The sequence below is a fragment of the Dromaius novaehollandiae genome, chromosome 6, assembly GCF_036370855.1.
Source record: "Dromaius novaehollandiae isolate bDroNov1 chromosome 6, bDroNov1.hap1, whole genome shotgun sequence".
In the NCBI taxonomy this organism is placed as follows: domain Eukaryota; kingdom Metazoa; phylum Chordata; class Aves; order Casuariiformes; family Dromaiidae; genus Dromaius; species Dromaius novaehollandiae.
In genome coordinates, this window is record NC_088103.1 from 43336292 (window position 1) to 43357235 (window position 20944).

Genomic DNA, 20944 nt, shown 5'->3' on the forward strand with positions numbered 1-20944 from the left:
AATGTTTGCTGCATCCCTTCATATACTTTTCATTTTTCAAGGTGTTGTGCAAATATTATACAAGTAATTTAAATGTGGAAATGCTTATCCGAACTGATGGACCTTTTTATATAAGGACAGGATTTTGTGCAAGACTTCTTACATGCTCAGATTTTGAACAGGTCTGGAGCCACACTGGACTGGTATTTTCTGTAATATTTAATTATGCATCCTTTAGAAGCCTGGGCTCCAGTGAGGAATCTAGGGGGATGTTGCAGATAGAAATCAATAACCCAGGCAACTTCAGAAATGAAATGCTGAATTATCATGTCTAAGAAAGTGAAAACATGTATGGCAACAGTAGAGATTTCTGTTAACCTCAGGATTATTGTTTTCTGCAAGTGTAAATTAAAAACTGAGCAGATTTATGATATAGTGATAGCAATATAACTTAAACTTGTGAAGACTGGAAAGGTGGGTGGCCTAAAATGGGAGTAAGTGCTCAAAAAAATCAGTTTAGCAAATGCCCTGAAACTTGGCAAAACCATATCTGAAAACTTGAAGAAAAAATATCAGTAGCTGACAAAGCTATGAGCATATTCATCAGAAAATAGATGAGCAAGTTTAGTAGCTGCTACTGTTTCCCAGTCTCTCCACGCTCAGAATAAAAATGTTTTCTCCACTTGATTGCTAAGGCATGGTATGCATCAGACATGTGGAAATGCTTGTGAAAATATCAGAGTACAATATGGGTAGTTTATTATGGAAGTCCTTAATCACTTCTCTGCATTAGGGAAGAGGGTTAGATAACAAAAAGCTAATTGTACACTAGCCATGAAGCTTCAGGCTATTCTAGCCTTACATAAGCCATATGTGGACAGATGCAATTTTCACAGGAGAGAGAAATCACGAAGGAAATCTAGTTTTTCTGGGGAGGTAGCTGGTGACTCACCTTTCTAAATCAGTGTAGATGAGGGAAACATTCCTAAAGGGATGAAGAATGGCTCAAGTTCTTCCTGTATTTCATCAGGGATTTAGGAATGAGCCTTGTGAGGCAGAAAGCATCACCAACTCTGCATATTTGCTGAGTGAAAATAATTTTTTGAAAGTTGAAATGAATTATTTTTCCATTAAAATGATATTAACAGTTAAAAGTATACGATGTTTTGAGTTTTGCTTTCCTTTCAAGTAGAAGTAGCTGTTTTGCAGAAATCTCCAAGAATGTCAACTTTAGGAAGTTACAGACAAAAAATGAAAAATGTTATGGGAAATTCCTTGGTGGGGGAAGTAGATACTCCCCTAACTGTTGTACTCCATCAATTTTGTGAAGCAAAATAGTAGGGGAACTTGGGATAATGAGAGCTAGCGGAGCATTGCTAAAATGTTTATGACAGTTTCCCTATGAAAAATTTTCAGCATGTTCTGTGCTATGTCAGCTGAAACAGGGACCACTGCAGAAGATGCTAGCTCCTGTCATTTTGACAGAAACACTAATATTGTGTGAATAAGATCCTCAGGATGTAATGGGTTTTGGCCCATGAGAACCTGTCATTTCCCAGTGTTCCTTCACATCATTTATTTATTAACAATCTTGTGTAATTTGTTGCAGAATATAATGTTTGTCCGTGATACTGAAGCATCATATGCCCAGCATAGAAAATATTTCTCCTGTTATTGTTTTAAATTTGTTCACACATCTTTTCAAGGATGGGTTTTCCAAAAGTGCTCATTGCTAATCTAATTCCACCTCTAATGAGATGAGAAACAGAGGCCCAAATGCTAAGTGTTTAGATGACTGATTTTCACTGAACTCTGGGACAAACTGGTGACTGAATACTTTTCAGAGTTTGGTCTCAAAAACCAGTTAATGGCAGCACCAGTAAAGTTGCACCAGTGCTGGCTAAAAATACATGCTAATGTTGGGTTATTGCTTAGTCTTGTAGCTGAATCTACAGATGAATCTTGATAATGTCTTTTGGGGACTTTGTGTTTTAGGGAAGCCCATGAAGTTGGTTTGTCATTAATTAAAATCTCACCCTTCAGCAGAAATTACGATGGATGGATAAGCCGTTACAACAGAACTTCGCCTTGTATTTAAATACCATTATTTAAATGCTAATTATAGCATACCAATGTATGCTATAATCTCTGTTTAAGCATGCTATATTTAGAGACGTATTCAGTTTTGATTTATGAATTAGAAGTTAGAAAACTACTGTTTTGGCAACATTCTGCCTATAGACCTGGATGGTTCACTAGCGAATGCTGTTGCATTTCATGCATCCCAAGGTAGCATCGTTTGTTTGGGACAGTTGTTTTTTTAACCAACTGAAATAATAAAATATTTTAATAACCTTTAAAATGCCTTGGAACTGGAGATGCAGAGAGATTTATTTCTGAAGAAGGAAGTAACCAAGTTAAATTCAAATTAGTTCATTGTGCTGAGTAAACATATAAATCCATATAAAATCTAAGTACAGATAGCATCTAGAATCTGATCCCAGATGCCCTGTTAGGGCCAACTCTAGGTAAGCACGAGAGAATCAAAGTACATAACAGAGTCTGATTAACTATCTTGATGAATTCAAGTTGACTGGAAGACTTCTCCACTGTTCCCCTATTCCTTGCATTGCATTCTGTGGTAGAAATGACCATGGGAAGAAAACCCCGGTCAGAGAGTGATTGATTCATGTACAGAGCTGGGCATGAACACATTCCCTTTTCCAAATAATTTTCAAATGGAAAAAAATGCTGTTCCTAAGAGGGAAAAGAATGTCAATCTCTGTGAACTGTTTGCAGACCAAAAATTTGAAAAATGTTTCATTTTGGGGCAACTGAACATTTTGTTTCAATAATTTCAAAATGTTTTATGTTGATTTTCATTACTCCATATTTATGTAATAATAATAAAATCTATCCCAAAGTGTCAACAGAGAAAATTTCAAACCAGAGAAGAAAAATTTTTCACCTCCAAATGCCTAAATGGAAAGTATAGAGTGGGTATGAATGAAAACTGTTTATCAACTACAAGTTAAATATTCCACCTATGATCCCATGCAGTCTTAAAGAGGGATTATGTTAGAGCTAACAAATCATGCCAAACACTCTTTTTTTTTGGTTTTAAAAGGTTGATCCACTGCAGCAATAAATCTTTGATGCCTTCTAAACTATAAGTTCTCCTGCACTCTGGACTGAAGTGTATGCATGATAATGGCTTCAATTCGACTCCACTTACACAGGTATAAAGTAAGAATCATTCCACTAACTTGAAAGAGGTTTGTTGTGGGATGACCGACTATCTTTACAGTCCCGGACCATGAGGGTTTCGTGTGGCGTGAGGGAGGGGACGAGGGGAGGAAGGAGATTTATTGCGTGACTCCACAACTTATTTTAAAGATCTAGGTTTACTACACAGGTTACAACAGTACAAAGCAACAGTGCTTATCAACAGAAACTTAGTTCAACTAGAATACTTATTTTCCATTTCTAACTGATCTTACTCGTGCGTTGCCTGAGCAGCCAACGTACACTCAATTCCAGGGAGGTAACTGCGGGAGGGTGCCTCCCTCCCGAGGGGATCCGCAAGTTGGCAGACACACTGTCACCCACGAAGAGGTGGAGTCGCTAGGCCAGTTGCAGTTCTCTTTGCTCAGTCGCAGTCCCTAGCTCTTGGCTGTTGCAGGGTTCAACTCCCCTCCGTCATTGTCATGACAATCCCACCCACAGTCATGGGGTGGGGAGGTATAGCCGAACACCCCCAAGGGCAGGCTAGCTGCCTTGAGCACTCTTCAGCACTGAAGAAAGGAGTTTGAGTGACTGCGAATGACTGCTTTACTCTTGCAGTGGTGGTCCCAAGGAGAGATCCCATAGCTTGGGTAAGGAGGAGTTAATTCCAGTCCGCAATGATTAACCCTGCCCCAGTAATGAGAGTAGGTGTTATCTCCCAAGGTCCTGACGAGGGGGAGATAGTCCAGACCCCCCTAATTAACACTGTTCCAGCAGTGAGAGGAGGCTTTGTTTCCCAGGGTCCTGGTGCCCAAGCAGGCCTTATTTCACAGCTTTGACAACCTCCCGATGGCCAAGCAGGCCTTATCTCAAAGCCTTGACATCCTCCCCTTCAGAGAGTGAAGCACAGGAATGCAAACTGCTTGTAACTGGCACCAGATTGGGTGGGTGGGTGGGGGGGAAGCTGGGAGCATCCCCCCACAAGGTTGCACAACTGTGAGGGTTTGGTTGTTTTGTTTCTTTCCCTAAGAAATAGTATAGATTAATTTAACAGCTTTTATATACTCTCAGTCTTGCTAATGTTGCTCCACAGTGATGGAGGGAAAGTGTATTATTATTAATGGTTATTATTGATGCTATCCACAATCTCTCCTTTTTTCTTAAAATATTCTCCAATAAAATATGATGTGTAAAGGTTTGGGAAAGGGACTAGGGGGTTTGTTTTTATTCTGGAATAACAGACAAATGATCACGTTTTCGTTTGGTGTTGAAAAAAATCAAGTTGTTATAAAGGTAGGAATTGCTAGAATATGTGTGTTTCTGAGAGAGCATGCAATTGCAAGCCTTCTGAGATGGTAAACATAAGAAAACACCCTGGTCTCTTACTATGTCAATGAAAAATACAATACAGGTCATTGTGCACACTCTCTTTTAAACAGGCATAATTTTATTGGATTTAATGCAATTTTTTCTCACATCTTTTCAACCCTTATATTGGGAAGTAGATCCAGGCTTTGTCTTTATATTCTGCAGTAACAACTGACATATCAAAAACTAATGTTAAGCTCGATCTGCTGTGCCTTAGCTATGAGGTACCCATGGAAAATATGGAATCCATGAACATGTTAGTGTCAGATAAGTAAATAACAAGATTCTGAGGCAGCTTTTTTATGTCTTTAGTGAATGGTTAGAAAAATATGCTTTGGCTTCAAGGTAAGAATATATCAGCCAATATAAATGAATATACCCTGTAATAATTACTACCTGTCAAAACCATACATATAGTGAAGATAGGCACCATGTTTTTCCTTAGGAGCAGTGATCACAGTGGCTATTACTGCAAATTGGCATGATGGATCAGAGCTTTGTCATTTTAATTCCTGAGTTTGCATCTCATTGCAATTCTCTCCTGCCCCTGAGAACAGCAGCCTGTAAGCAAACCGAGAAGACACAGTGCACTGGATCTGTACCTTCAACATCAAGAGCTGCTATTTAAAACTGTCTTACACTTTTTCCACCAGTTTGTGATACACAGCTTCAGACCTGTAGCTTCAGACATGTCAGTGTCTAACAGCACCTCACCAAAAGCCCTGCTTCTGTGGGTGTAATTCTAACTAAAAAAGATAACGAACAGCAGCACTCACAGATCAGGGTGGTCAAAGAAGTTACCTAAACCAAAGCAGCATGAGCAGAAAAGGAGTTTTGAGCCCAGGGGTGCTTCCTGATTCCCTTTTCTGGTGAATGAGATGTAGAGCTGATTCTTAATGTAGATTCTGTTTTTAAATGTTGAACAGCTCCTTTACAGCCTGTAGCTAGAGGAACTCAGGAGAGCAGTCTTCCCTCCTCACAAGCCATGTGAATGCAGTGGCCTGTTTTTTCTTTTCTTTTTTTTTCTGTTAGAAGCTCTAGAGAGGGCAAAACTGTAACTTTATTCTTATGTCAGAAGGAGATGGAAGTGATAAGAGAAAACACAGACACCAGGTGCACCGGGGAATGCTGGAAGCTGCCTGGTGTTATCTCAGGAGAAGGATATCTCTGAGTGCTGCTTTGGGCAGTGCATAATCTGGACTGCTGCTTCTTTTGGTGAAGATTTCAGTTTACACAGAATAACCCCCAAATGGTCAGACATTAAAATCTACTTGAGCTCATTCTTTTTGTTTGCACTGTCAATGCGTCTGCCCAGACAATTTCTTAATTTTCTCTCAGTAGAAAGAGATTCAATTTCTCTTTCTCTCCACTACTTGAAGTGAGACAAATTACCTAGCCCATCCCCACCTGGCTTTCATTGACTAGATTTGTAATTACTTTTTCCATGCCTTTTGCCTGACTGCTTTGGAAGGAAAGTTCAAATCATTCTGTTTGTGAGACAGAAATATCAGCTCTCCCACCTTTGCCATGCCTCTCATTTTGAGAGGAGAAACTAAACCACAAAACACCAGCAGCAAGAAGATATGGTGGAGTAAAGCAATCTGGATCCTGCTGCTATATTCCATATACCAAATCTGGATGCTTGGCCCTTTCTCTTTAACAGAAGAGGATAAAAGCAAAGCATGCAAACTGTCACTCAGTGACCTCTCTAGTAGTAGTACACTTTTCTTTCCAAAATTTCGGCAGTGTTTTTTTATTTGTATACATTGAATGTATGTACTGTTGCATTAGTGAGAGCAAGCAACTGCTGGTTGAAACCCAGCAATGCTATATATCTGAGGATAGCTTGCAGGCCTTCCAGACTGTCAGAGACAGTTTTCTTTCTTTTCTTTTCTTTTCTTTTCTTTTCTTTTCTTTTCTTTTCTTTTCTTTTCTTTTTTTCTTTTTTTCTTTTTTCTTTTTTTCTTTTTTCTTTTTTTCTTTTTTCTTTTTTCTTTTTTTCTTTTTTTCTTTTTTCTTTTTTTCTTTTTTTCTTTTTTCTTTTTTCTTTTTTTCTTTTCTTTCTTTTTTCTTTTCTTCTTTTCTTCTTTTCTTCTTTTCTTCTTTTCTTCTTTTCTTCTTTTCTTCTTTTCTTTCTTTTCTTTCTTTTCTTTCTTTTCTTTCTTTTCTTTCTTTTCTTTCTTTTCTTTCTTTTCTTTCTTTTCTTTCTTTTCTTTTCTTTTCTTTTCTTTTCTTTTCTTTTCTTTCTTTTCTTTTCTTTTCTTTCTTTTCTTTTCTTTTCATCCTGGTTCTCCTCTTACTCTTCTGATAATCTTGGTGATGTCCTACCCTTATTCCTTGTCACTGGTGGCTGGTTTGGGAAGAGCCAAGGCTGTGTGTCCTTTCTCTTCTCCCTTATGTTAGCTGCAGATAATGCCTGCTGACTTCCATGAAGAGTTAGAGAATAACAATCCCAAGTGATTATTCTTTGCCTGGCTTCTTTCTGATTCATGAGTTCAGGTTCTTTTACAGGCACATTTTGTTCCTTATTCCCAGTTGTGACATTTCACACATAAAAATCCTGGTCTAGTCCATGTCTTATGGCAATCTTCCAGACTAGATGGAATGAATATGTTGAGTGATGCACCCAGTAGAGAGATGGGAATAAACCATCTCTGTGTGAAGTGTTAAGATGCCATATGTGCCATGTGTGGATGTCATTTTCTAGGACTCTTCATATACTTTTTAAATAAATGGGTTCCACAAGTCTGAAGGAAACCAAAGCATATACTAATTCTAAAGCAAGCTGTAGCTTCCCAGGAACCTCATGTTTTTGTGGATTTCAAACTGGTATTTATCTGCTGCCTAGGGAAAGCAGTATTTCAGTGTACTTTACATACTCTATGTGGTTTCCTGTGTCATTCTGATTGACATAACTTCTCTATACTTGACTTCTCTTTATCTGTCACTTTCCTGGTGAGCTACAGGGAGGGAGGGACTTTGTCTCTGTCTCAGACTCTTGTGGATCAAATGAAAAGAAACATCTTATTTCTGTGATCCTTGAAGTTCTTGAATATCAATGAACTGGAACGATCAAAGCAAGTTACAAGCACTCACCTCTGACAAAACTGTGCTGTGGTTAAGGAGCACGTTCTTGGAGCTTCATTGCCCTAAGAGCTCAACAGAGAATCAGACTGTGACCACAGGAACACCAGCCTAGTCTTCAATTCACTTTTTGTACCAGGGCATGAGTAGTCAGGCCAGTTTTTTACTATGTGCAGGTTGCTTCCTCTCACCATGGTGTGGCTGCCCCATTTAGATGCCTGCAGCCAAAGTCATACTTCTCCATGTGAGTTTGTGTGGGCTGAAGGCAGCAGGAAGGTTGAAAAGTCACTGAGAGTCTCTACCTTGGTTCTTCCAGTTCTCCAGCACAAGAAAATAGGAGGTGCTCTTGCACATCCTTATTCCTGTATGCACGCATGGCTGAATTGCAGCTTCTTCATCTGTCATGTAAAACAGGCTACAGAAGTGTCATAGAGGGAAACAGTCACTTTTACCATGAATATCTGAAGGACAGAAGGAATTTAAGTGGGTTGGATGTAGGGGAGGGAGTGCAGTAATGTAGGATTTCAAAGCTTGGAACAATTTGTACAGCTGGAGCTAAGTACAAAGAGGCTAGAGTTTGAACATTTTAAAATATTGTTGCAAGGACTGTACACAGATCTAGCAATGCTAGGAAGAAAAAATTATTTTTTCACTGAAGAAAGCAAACTGCTTCCTAGCAGCTAGGCCAATTGGGGTGTACCAGAGTCTCTCTAAAGGTAGTAAATGTGCCATTATTTGAACGATTAAAATTCAATGGCAGTCTGTGTTTGAGAATGCAGCACAGGGAAGAATCCTGTCCTGGCTGGAAAGATGAGAATGAGGTTAGATTCCATTAATGACTTAGTTATTAAGAAAATTGAAGCTAATATACCAGGCTGGATTTGGCCTGTATTCAGTCTTTCCTATCTCTCAGTTAATCCTTACACAATACTGCACTTACCCACCTCCTCCCTGTAAAAGAGAAATATTTTCTCAGTGTATCACACTTTTCATGATACCAACACGATAATGTAAAGCAAAGTTAATTTGTAAATCAACTCTTTCATATATCTCACCTTAAAAATTATATTCTAGAATCCAAAAGAAGAAGAAAACCTTTTTATTCACAAGTTTTTTGCATAAATTGTTTTAGAAATCTAACTGATGTCTAGAAAGTGAGATGATGGAACTGCTGCCCTGTGGAAGCGTGCAAAGAGGATACAGAGAAGATGACATTTTTTTCCTCTTACGTCTGTGATCAAAGCAGATGTAGTCTGTGTATCTGCTGTAAAATCCCCCAAAAGCCATTGAGATCGTTTTCTTTCCCAATGAAGATACTAAGGATACTTGTTTCAAGTGAAACTGATCTACATTCTTTATGAGAGTTAAGTAATTGATTTTAATTAAACCCTGCTATACTTGGAACTTTAATGAGCTCATTAGTTAATTTCCAATTAATCTATCCTTTCCTAAATGTCTTATGTCATCAATATTAAAGAAATTACTTGTTTTCAAATTATTCATCTAATTTATTAAATACTTTTCTTAAAACTAAAGGATGTGTTTACTAAATCTTTATTCTCCTGTCTGCATAGTCTTAAACATACTCAAGTGAATATCTGCTTTGGCTGTTTTTAAATTTGTTTTTAAATGCCTAGTGGCCACATTTAAAATCCATAAGATAAAAATATGCTATAAAAGATGCCTCATATGATGTCTCTAGTGGCACCAATACCATATAGCTTAGAAAAAAGCTTTGAGCTGAAAATCTCATTTCTCAATCTAACGTTTTGTAAGGCTTTAAAGGCTGCAAGACTTAGCCTACTATTTCCAACTCTTTTTGAGAAAAAAAATATCCACTTCACTTTATCATTTTCAGCATTATTTGCAGACAGCTGTTTTCAGATGTTCCAGCTTTAGATAGTTCTGCTGGCATTCACAAGATTAGATATTTATTATTTCCAACTGGGTATATCTGTAGTAGCTGCTTCTTTCACAGGATCCTAATTCTTACAGAGAAAAGTGGGAAGCATTGTGTCTGCAGTGGATGTTCTTGAAATCCCTGTCTATCAAAAAAAGTAAACAGTTGTTACTGGTTAAAAAATCGGACAGTTTACACAAAAGGAATTAGGTCAGAATTCTTGAAGGAGAAAGTTTCAAAGGTTGAAACTGATTAATATTTGAATTTAGTCCCTAGAGCATGTGTAAATGTAACCTGCAAGCATAAATGAGCACTTACAAATGTTGAAAGCTTTGACAGAACAGGAGTGTGATTTTTAATGCTTAGCACAAGTGCGATGCACTTTTTAGTTGATGGCATTCATTCAAGTTGCATTTTCCAGGACTCTTGTTGTTCTATTTCTATCAGTGTATGTTAATTTTTCTTGAAATTTACTAGCAGAGGAGATTCAAACCTTTAATTATCAGCTGATTGGGCAATTCCATTATGAAGCTCTCTGTATTGCCAAAGTCCTGACTAGGGGAATAATCCTGCTCCTATGAAGACATGAGTGTATTTTCCATTTAGTTTGCTACAGGTGGGAACAGGTCTACTTTTATGGATAGAGGAGAATTCCACCCAAATGAGATTACATTTACTCTTGGATTTTGCCACTAGGATTCTGGGCTCAAAGGGATTAACAATTACAAATCTATTTTAAAACAGAAATGTTAAATATGCAGAAAGGTTTTTCTTCACTTTTGTCTCCCTCAGGATGTGACGTGGTACCTCTTCATATCAAAGATCATTTTTCATATGGAAGTGTTCATGATAGACATGGGTTTCTGTTCCAGTTAGCTCCTGTCCAAAGAAAGATTCTGTGTGTTCAGGCAGTGCTGAAGCAGAGTAAGGCAGAGGTTCTTTGGACAACATCTGAAAAACAAATGCAGGTGTCTAAAATCAGGTGTAGGTAGTCTCTGGCTGAGCATCATCTTGTATAAATGTAACCCTCTAACAGTGAGGTATTTGGCCTACCTCGATCTATCGAGTAGATAATGACAGGAACTTTAATACAGTTCTGCCTATCCTAGAAAAGACTCTGGAGACGAGAGGGATGTAACGCCTTCTGAAGGTGTCCACCTCTTAACTGATTAGAGAAAGATGCTAGAGAGCCAGGCAAGACTGAGAGCCTCCCTTAAAATGATTAAAACTAATGGAAATCCTATTTTAGGAGGCCCCAACTGCAGTTCAGGAGCCCGCTGCTCAGTGATGTACTTGTTTTCACCACAGGCTTAGAATTTAGGAAAGCCCATACATTCACCAGTGTCCCAACGTGAGCGGGCAGGCAACTGCTTGTGCTGGTCTAAGTCATGCTGGCATCCACTTGATGCTGATGTCCAAATATTTGTAGACTGCCGCTAAGCATTCCTAACATATCGACGCAATTGGACCTTTTATAATGGACAATTATAGCAGCTTTATTTTGAAAACAGCTATCAGAAGAGGTAAGGAGGAGGAAGACAGCATCGATACTTGCTCTATGTAAAATAGTCTTATGGTTAAACAACTTGTCAAACCATTGCCTGATCTTTCTCAGCAGGGGGAAAAGTCAAATCCATACTAATTTTCCAGGAGAGTATGCTGACCACCAGGCTACTGCTTATATCAGCCTTCTTGTACATTACCTTTTGCCTCGACCACAACAAAATTTGTGTTTGAGATTACCAAAGAATGGTAGCAAAAATGTAATACATAGTTTGAGGCAACATAAGAGCTTTATTTGAACTTTTTGAAAGATAAAGCTGTAATCATTATAAAACCTGTATTCAATTTCTACCATTGCGAGCAGCAATTTGAATCCTGTTAATCAGTAGTAAGTTTCCCTGTTAATTTTGCTAGTGGTAATTTTCTTATTGGAATGTGATCATCTCAAGACTGTACTTGATCTGGGGAAAAAAGAATAGAGTTCTGCTAACATATCTAATCTTACTTAATTTAGGGGCATCGTTAATTGGTTTATTCTGAAGTAATGCTTTTCAACTGATTTCAGTTGACATAGTAACACTTTCAACTGCTAAATGTTTCTCCTCTTCATTTTATCTCATTCCTTGCGATCACTCAGTCTCATGATCAATGACTCATTTGTCATGTTTCCACGGGTTCATAATCATATTTTGCAGCCCACCTTTTTTCTCACCGTGCTCTCTATTCTCTCAGAACTTATTTTATTCTCTTCCTCTTAGTGATTCCAAGCATGAGGCTTCACAAGATTTAAAAAAGGGGGTGAGGGAGGGAAGACCTAGCTTAAAGAAAATGGCACATCGACAGGCAATTGTGGAGGAAGATTTAGGAAATCTTCCACATTTGCTTTTGAGGATTGTCAAAGGTAAGAGAGAAGCCTAAGGCTGTGCACTAGGCAAAAGCTCACAAGGCACGTCTCGGCTTTGCTGTTAACATGTATGCAGTTTTGAGCATACTCATTCTAATGCTGCAAGTTTACTCATTCTTTTTCTAAGTGAATTTGTGAATTCCAGACACCGTTAGCTTGAAGGAGTTAGCATTATGACATAGGGTGCCCAGGCATTTACATTCCAGACAGACCTGCCACTTCTCAGCAGCTGTTACAGGAAGCAGCAATTTGGAAACAGTGTTGCCAGCTCCTCAAGTTTAAATATCAGCATGCTCTCCCGCCTTTGCTCTAGTAGCACCTGAAATAGGAAGTTTAGTATTTGAGGCTCTTCGTGTTTGGTGGCTGTGCTATTGTTCCTAAGGGAAAGCTGCATGTTCAGTGACACTTCTCCCCCAAATCGTAAGAGAATAAATTATGGCTGTCAACATGTTTGGGGACTGAGTCACTTTTGACTCATCCCAGGATGATATAAAAGCTGTTACTTCTGCCTGATTCATTTCACAGCTCAGTGAGGCCACAGGTACCTATCTTGAACATTGCTATTCAAATCACTCCACAGAACACTAGATTAGATGACAAGCATGCTTATTAAGGAAAATGTGAGATACCTTCACAAGGTATCCAAAAAGAGCTCAGGCTTAGCTGTTGCTGATGAGCTGGGCTGAACTAGATTCTCATTTTTCTAGTTCCTAAAAGGTTTTGTAAGCATCTTGTGATAGTTAAAATTAAACATCTCTTTTAACTGATATATAAATTCAAAGTGGCCATTTGATACTGTTTCTAGACATGAATTTGGTTATATCCTGTACACCTCTGGGCACAAGGAGTGTGTGCTTTTCAGGGCATGCATTGTTTACCAATGATTTCTCAAGATTTTTTTTTCTTCTCTAGTATGAAGAAAGCTTCTGTAAATCAGGTGATTCTGATAGCACAAATTCAGGGAGCAGAAATAATGAAAGTTTCAGGAAACAATGTTTCTCTCTATAGAAATACTTCATTCATATATCTGTGATGAAAGGTTGCCAGAACATCCAGTAAGATAGGCCAACAGTAAGATAGGCAAATTAATGCTGAAGTGCAAAAGCAGAAATACTTTATTTTGTCTGTTTCTCTGGGGAGAAGAGGTAGTTACATCATTCTTTTCTTTCATTTCTACATATCATCAATTATTTATGCAATTAAAGGCACTTACCTAACCGTGTCTGATCTTGAATTAAATTTGTGAAAGTTTCACTGCTGTTTACAATGAATTAAAAACTGGACAAAAAAATCCTAGAAAATTTTTTGGGTTTTTAAAACATTTTTGCAGTTTTTTCTGGAAATTGAAGGACTGAATTCTGTCATTTGGTATAATTTTTTTCCAGCTATTTTGAAGCTTTTTGTGACAATATTATTGTCTGTTTTCCTCACAGAGTAATAAATTAGTGATAGCCCTGAAATCACACTTTTATTACAAAGGAATAAACAGAACCTGCCTTCTACCTTTCTGTAGGATCATTTAAAACAAAATACATAGTTTTGCTGACTGACTCAGTGAATTTTGAGTGGATACGATGGCCTGGGTTTACATATATGTATATAAAAAAATCTTGATATAGGGTGATCATTACTATATAGGTACTCATATAGGTTCTGAAACTGATGTACAGATAGAAATGAAATACTACTGGTGAAGAATATTGAAATTGGAAACAGATTCATGTTGTAGAAAAGGGAGTATTTTTGAAGTCTTTTGACGAAGTAGCAAAGTAGCCATGCAACTTCCATCGTTTGCAGTTATGTGTTTGTCCTCAGATTTTTTTATAGCTTCAAACAGATGTACTATAAGTGCATGTGAAAAAAGTTTTAAGGAGTTAACTTCAGGAACAAACTACAGGTTCAGGAGAGAGAAAACTAACTCGTATGGGGCAATTAAGTTGGAAGGAACATAAAGACTTGGAGAACAAGCACTGATTCACACATCCATCTGAGTAAAGCACGTTTTCTTGGGTTGTAAGTGTTTTCTTACAAGCTCCATGAAAGTGAACAAACCAGAAAGCCCACAGCTGAGTACTGAAATAGTATACTTCCTGCTATGAAGCACAGGGGAGAGATGATGAAGTTGCTAGGCCAGTAACAACCCATACAGAAAACATAAGAAAAGCTGAAATAGAAGATTAAAATAAGAGCTTTTCAAATAGAAGCCTGTGTAATACATTCTCTGTCTGGATAAAAGGATATTAACATGCTGCCTTTGTTTAGCCTCTGAGGAAGGTTAAAAGCATATGAAGTCTACGTTTAATAGCATGTCTAACTACTAATTAGAACAACTGTGAAAAACTCAGTTAGTAGAGCAGAAGAAAACAAAAATGTAGTTAGCTTAGCTTATGAAACATAAGAGCAAAGCTGAAATGTAAGCAGGTATCCCAGATGGAACCTTATTTCTTTCCCTGTGTCTTGCCTCTGGTGCTACAGACATGCACTGAGATAAAATGTAGTGAACCAGAGTCAGGCCCTTTTGTGGCAACCCGCATGATTCTATAACAAAGACTGATTAAGGATTAAATCCTTCTGACAGTGGAGCCACTTAGTAACAGTGGTTTCATAAGGCACAAGGCAGAAGGCAACTGGGCTGTAAGAACAATACATTTTTTGGTTTAGTGGACAAAATAAAAAAGAACACTGAGAACTCCCAACATTTTCATTGTGGGTGCTTTTCTCTTTATTCGTATTTTGCTTATTATAAAACCTTCATTTTACAATTAAGCATTGATCTTAAAAATAAAATATTTGAAGCAAGGAAGGGAAGCAGGCAAGTGTAGATGGAGGAGAACATTCAGACCAAATCATCAGTAGTTCTTACTGGCCTCAGAGTGCATATAAACTATTTTTATGAGAAAAGTGTTGTCACTTTTTTACTTAATAAAGTGGTCAAGCAGCAATTATAGGAAGCAGCTCAGAAGTGTGCTGATATTTAGACAAAGTTAACACCTACCACACATTCATATGGAGAGAGAAATTGGAACAAATCTCTGGAATTGAAAAACCTCTTGTTAGGACAGTTTGGAGTTCAGATTCATATCTACCCCCTCTTTCTAGACTTGAACTAAGTAGGATAAATTCTGTGTATAATTACCTAAATACCTTACTGGAATTAAAGTATTCTTTCCACAGCGACTCCCTCCTCTTTTGAAGTATTCCTTGATCATCTTACCTTTCTACTTAAAAAGTCATGCACTTAAAGTTGGAAGAAATGGAAGGAAATTGATTTCAAATGTAAAAGCACCAGTGATATCAAAAAAAAGTCTATATACTTTGTCAGAAAATTTCTGAAAACAAGTTCTAGGATTTAAATCATGCTTTTTTCTTGGTGTTCCTAGTTTATCTTTCCCTTAGGCCTGATTAAATCTGATCTAACTAATCTAAAATTACACCAGCATGACCAAAATAAAGTAATTATTAGCATAACAGAGTCAGTAATTAGTATAATTCTAAAGATAATGTTAACATTAGCAGCTGTGAATACCTCTGAGGGATGTATACCCAAATCAGGACTATCTGGAGACACTTCCTTTCAACAGCATTATCTTGACTAGGGAGAAAATTCATGTTATCTTAAATTCCCTAGAAAAGTTCTTCTGGTGGCAGCTTCTTCCTCTGTGTTGAACAGCCACAAGTTCTTCAGATCCCTAGCCAGACCAGCTTTTCTTGAACAACTTTCACCAGATACATAGATACAGAAAATCAGCTGACTGTGCTTCTTAGCAGTCAGACTGGTATTGATTAGGTAGCCAAAGTTTCCATCAAAACAGTCTGATTAGCTCTGTCCTCAGCGAGTTCGTTGTTTCTCCTCCATTATTGCTCTGAGTGCCCTAACGGCACTTAGCTTAGTTTCCAGCTTTCTTTATGCCTGTTCTGAATTACAAGAGGCAGCACAATGGATCTATGACTGAAGTACCAGCTCTTGAAGTCATATGCTGAGATCAGACACTCACTATTAATTTAAAAGAGTTTGAAAGCTCTTTTACTTATATTTTCTAGCTCATAAAGGCAAAGAAAATGTAACTCGAGAATGAGCTATGCTATCTAACAATCTGACTAGTTTCCAACAGGCCTGACCAGACTTCGTCTTTGCTGTTGGAGCAGATAGATCTGCACACATTCAGCAGCCATTTGTCTGAGGCTGCTTTTCTTTTCCTTTTTTCAGGTGGGCGTGCTGCCTGCAGAGATTTGGAAACATTGGCTCCCAGAGACGAACTACCTCTAAGGTACCTTAAGAGCTATAATGTAAGGGTGAAGCAGTGGATGCCTTCTAGATTCTCTGCAGCCAACTCCTTGTCTTGCAGGAGCTTCAAAGTATCTTGAAAGCATTGGTGTAATTAGATTTTTCCTGTGTGAGCAAAGAGAGCACACGCAAAGTAGAGAAGGTAGAGGTTTTCCAGTCAGTGGAGCTGGGGCTGGCAAGTGACATTTGTGTGTATATAAATTTAATGAAAGCACTGGAAGCACAAAGTTTGTGCTCATCAGCACTTAGAATATCTTTTGTGTTCTCTGAATTAGCTGGGTTCTGACTTAGAGGTATTTTTACTTTCTCTCACTGGGTAATATTTGTGTGTATGGTTCATTTTGTTTAGCATAATTTTTAGTTGGAAAATATAAGACAAATTTCCTCCTGGAGTGGCTGAAACTTGTCTTGACTTTGGTTAACCCTTTGCTATATGCTGGCAAATAAAATACAATTTAATCATGAATTTTATAATGAAATTTGCCAAGAGAATATTATATAATTAATTATTTATTAATATAAATATTTTCTGTACAGACAAGAGAGGTGATTTAAAAAATATAGTTCCCCTGACCCACACATCAGATTAAAGTATCTGACATAAGCAAATGTTTTTGCTATTTTCTCTCTCAGTAGACTAAGGATGTCACTCACCATCCTTTGTTATAAGATTTCTAGGGTCCTACACTCATGACTCACTGGGAAAATTAAAACCATTATTACATTTTCCATGTCCTAGATGGACAGTGATAGCTAGATGTTTGGAACACTTTCTAACACGAAGTCTAGTTAAACTCTGGAATAGATTGCCAGGGAAGTTGTTGCATTTGTTAAAACAAACTGGTCTCTAAGAACACATTAGACAAGCATTGGCAAAGAATTATCCAAGTTCAAGTGATCTGACAAAGAGGCAGTGGGAAAGATGGAGCTATGTTTCTTGCCAGCCCAGTGATTCAGTGAAGTCTTAGTTGACCTGGCATTATACGTAACTCAGAAATCTGAAATGCTCTGTGGGGCAAGACTATCAGCTGGCATAAATCTGGGGACTCTATTAGGGCACCAAAGTTCCAAACATGCTGTTCTAAAAGTAATTTAACTGCCTATTCATTACAGAATTTACTTACTGCATGATGTTAGATAAACCATTTCAACCCTCCTTGCGAGTCCTTGCGTGGTTTTTGCATGTGTGTTAGCAAATTAGCTGCTAAAGCTGAACTTACCATGGGAAAATTAATGTCCTGCAAGCTGAAAGTATGACTGACAGTGCACTCAATAAGAAGAGTGCCAGGTAACTTGTGGCACTGCAGTTTTCACTGTGAACTATAAGATAGATCAAGGACTAATCAGATTAACTAGAGAAAGGGAGAATCTGGCGGACTATCAATAGAGGTTTCTTGCTAGTAAAGCCTGTTAATCTCCAAAGGTGAACTATATCACTTGAGATATGTAAGTACAGGCTGGGCAAATCACAAGAAAATATTCTCAGTGTGTGATCTGTTCCTTGTATATATTCCTGTAAATGAAAAGGATGTTTTGATCTATAATTTATATTCAAGCTATAGCATATAAAAATTATCTGTGTCTACTTTATAAGTGCTGCAAAAGTAATGTACTGTTTTTCACTGCAGCTATAATGTTATTGATATTTCTAGGGCAGATTTGCCACCTAGAAAAAATTACTTACAACATACTCAAATTAACCCAATAACATCAAACAAAACCTCACAAATAAGCCAACAACATCAAACAGAACCTCACAGATAAACAAAAAAGCAACTGCTTTAAAGTTTCAGTCAACACCAGAACCGGGTCGTTATCCGACTCTTCTCATATGTAGGCTTGAGGACATGGCTTTAGTATGAGCAAAGAAGAGTTGCAGATATGGAGGAATTATACTTCATGAAGCACAGCATGAATGCTCAAATTTGAATATGCTTTCACAATATCTATGCATTGCCATGTATTTACCATTCTGACTTTCAAGTCGATTGCAGAAGTTTCACAGGGGAAAGTTCAGCTGCATACTCTGGATCAGTAGCTGAATTCTGTTCTTGCAAGTTGATAATGGTTTGATTTTTCCCAAATTCATGATATTACTGATGGTTCAAGTTTCTCAGTATGGTGTGATTAGCTGTAATAATAGCCCAAAATAATAATAGCTCCAAACCCTAGCTGATAGTCCATATACCCATTTGTGAGTGAAACTGTTGCTGTCATGGGTTAATGCTACACACTTTAGGTTGTGCACTTAGCAATGTGTGATTACTGCCAATCCTCTGCTGCAAGAAAAGCCTGACGTTCAATAGATGTAGTTGTGCCAAGATCAATTTCGCTCCTGTATCTAGTAAAGCATTTGTCAGTCTAAGTACTAAAGACTGAAATTACAAATTTGAAGGAAATTTTTTCTTCATTAATTTAAAAGGTCAACACCTTAAAAATGTTTTACTGGCCCATTTTTGCCATCTCTCCAGATTTTAGCACAGAAATACTGTGATAATTAGCCAGATTGTTCTGACCATTTCTTTCAGTTTCTTAAGTATTGGTAGATTCCAAGATCGGAAGCATTTTGGCTTTATTGACCAGCAAACCAGAATATTGATACTGGTCAACAGCATCTAAAGATTTTTAAGACACTACTTCTAAATAGGGTTAAATGACCTGAAATAAAACACAGAAGTACATGGTGAGACGTAACTGTGAAAAAGCCACATTATCAGAGTTGCTTTAAGGTCCTTTTTCTCATGTAAACAAGCTACTTGCAAAAGAGAAAAGGTCTGATTTCCTAAGAAAGATTACCACTCATGCAAGATCACTTCTCTTCCCCCCCCCCCCCCCCCAATTGAAATAAATCTCTGGAAATGGCCAGGTCTGTGCTGCATTAAAAAAAAAAAAAAGAAGAAGAAGAAAAGAAAAGAACCTTTGGTTCTCTGGGATCTAGTCTACTCCCATCTGATGTGGCACACCTATGGTCTTAAAGTAGTATTTTGTAGAGGGTTTTAGTTTATAGTACCCAAAATGGTGAAAAAGCTGTGTAGCAGCCCATCTACTGATATTTTCATAGAAATCTTGGTATGCTCTCTAGAAAACATGCCCATGAGAGATGACCACAGGTGACTGATGATGCGGTGTTCAGAAGATGTGGCATTAGGATATTTGAGAATACAAGGTCTCCACTATTTTGGAGCCACTTAGTGTGACCTTTGTTCATGACGTTCTTTGCAGACCTCAGGTGACCTATCATGTCAGCTGTGGCTGGGTTTCCTTTTGGAAGAAACCAGTTGGTTTGTTCCAAAATGGAGCCTGGTTGTGAACTAGTATGTGGCACTGTGAATGTCCAGGGCAACACAGCCCTGGTAAGCAAACCATCAATGAGTCATATTCATGTTGCTAATACACCAAAGAATGGTGAAACATAACCACTTAGTTCTGAGTCTGGGTTCAAGCTGCAACATAGTAATCAGTGGAAGCTTTGCCATGTATTTTGGCGGGTGTAATGAAACGGTTAGCCTAGTGCATCTTTTACAGAACTGCCTGTTCACAGCTCTGGGCTGTGTTTCTGGGCAGCTCCCTGTGTCACTGCTTTCCTGTTGTGGTATTCTGCAAGATGCCAGTCCGTCTTGATGTCATGGAGGGCAATATTAAATAGATTATATTTACAGGAGACTATATTCAAATATTGCGCAAGTTATTTGCATGCAAACACAAGGTAAAAACAACAAAGAGCACTCAGGTAATTAGAAATTCTGCAGTGGAGAGGTGAAGAAGTGATCAGCAGATGGCATTTTTCTTACTACTTCTTTCAGCCTGCAGTGCTGAGGTCAAAGTTTTGACCTCATGCTGAGTCCCCTTTGACTGTAAAGCCAGGTCCGAATGACAATCATTGCAGCCCTGACAAGAAATTGTGCAATAACAGGCAGTATGGAAAAGACGAGGGAATAAAGAAAGAAACTTTTCCAGGAGTGTCCCTCTTGATTTCAGAGTTAATCACCTTGCTAAGTGTCAGTAAGTGTGACAAAAATATTCTGCAGTAGATTCCTCCAGTGCCCCGTGAATGTAGGTAGCTCTTATATATTTAATCATATCTCTTGGCATGCATAAAAAGGAAAGCTCTATCCTTGAAAAGGACAATAATTTAAGCTGAATACAGGATGTTGAAATCTAAATTATTCATATGCATGTCTTATATTCCTAAAATAAATTAACACAATTAAAGCATTTATTGTGGAAAAAACAATGCTTTCTTGAAACAAGGACTTTATGCTGTGTGAAGTTTACCAGGCTATTCTTAATCCAGTGAAACTCTTAACCCTTCGTAGTGTCAGAGAGATTTTAAGACAACTATTTAATGACTTGTTCTGGTTTAGCTGTTTTAAAGCCTTTCTGCCAATATAGCAGTTAGGAACAAATCCATTTTGTCTGACATTAAATGTATTTCTATCCAGAAGAATGCTTTCTCTGGGTGATATCCCCCAAGCCTCTACATAATTGGTAATGTATATCACACAATCCTATTTATTTTTTTCAAATCTGTAGTCAAGACTGGAGGCTGTGAAAAAAGAAATGAATTTTATTGTAACTAGTAGAACATGTTTTGCTATTGTGTGGGGTATAGTTTTTAGTCTACGTATTTGAGCCACGCACAGATAAGTTATCGGCAAAAGAGCTTAGGGCTAAAATGAGAATTACCAAATGTCAA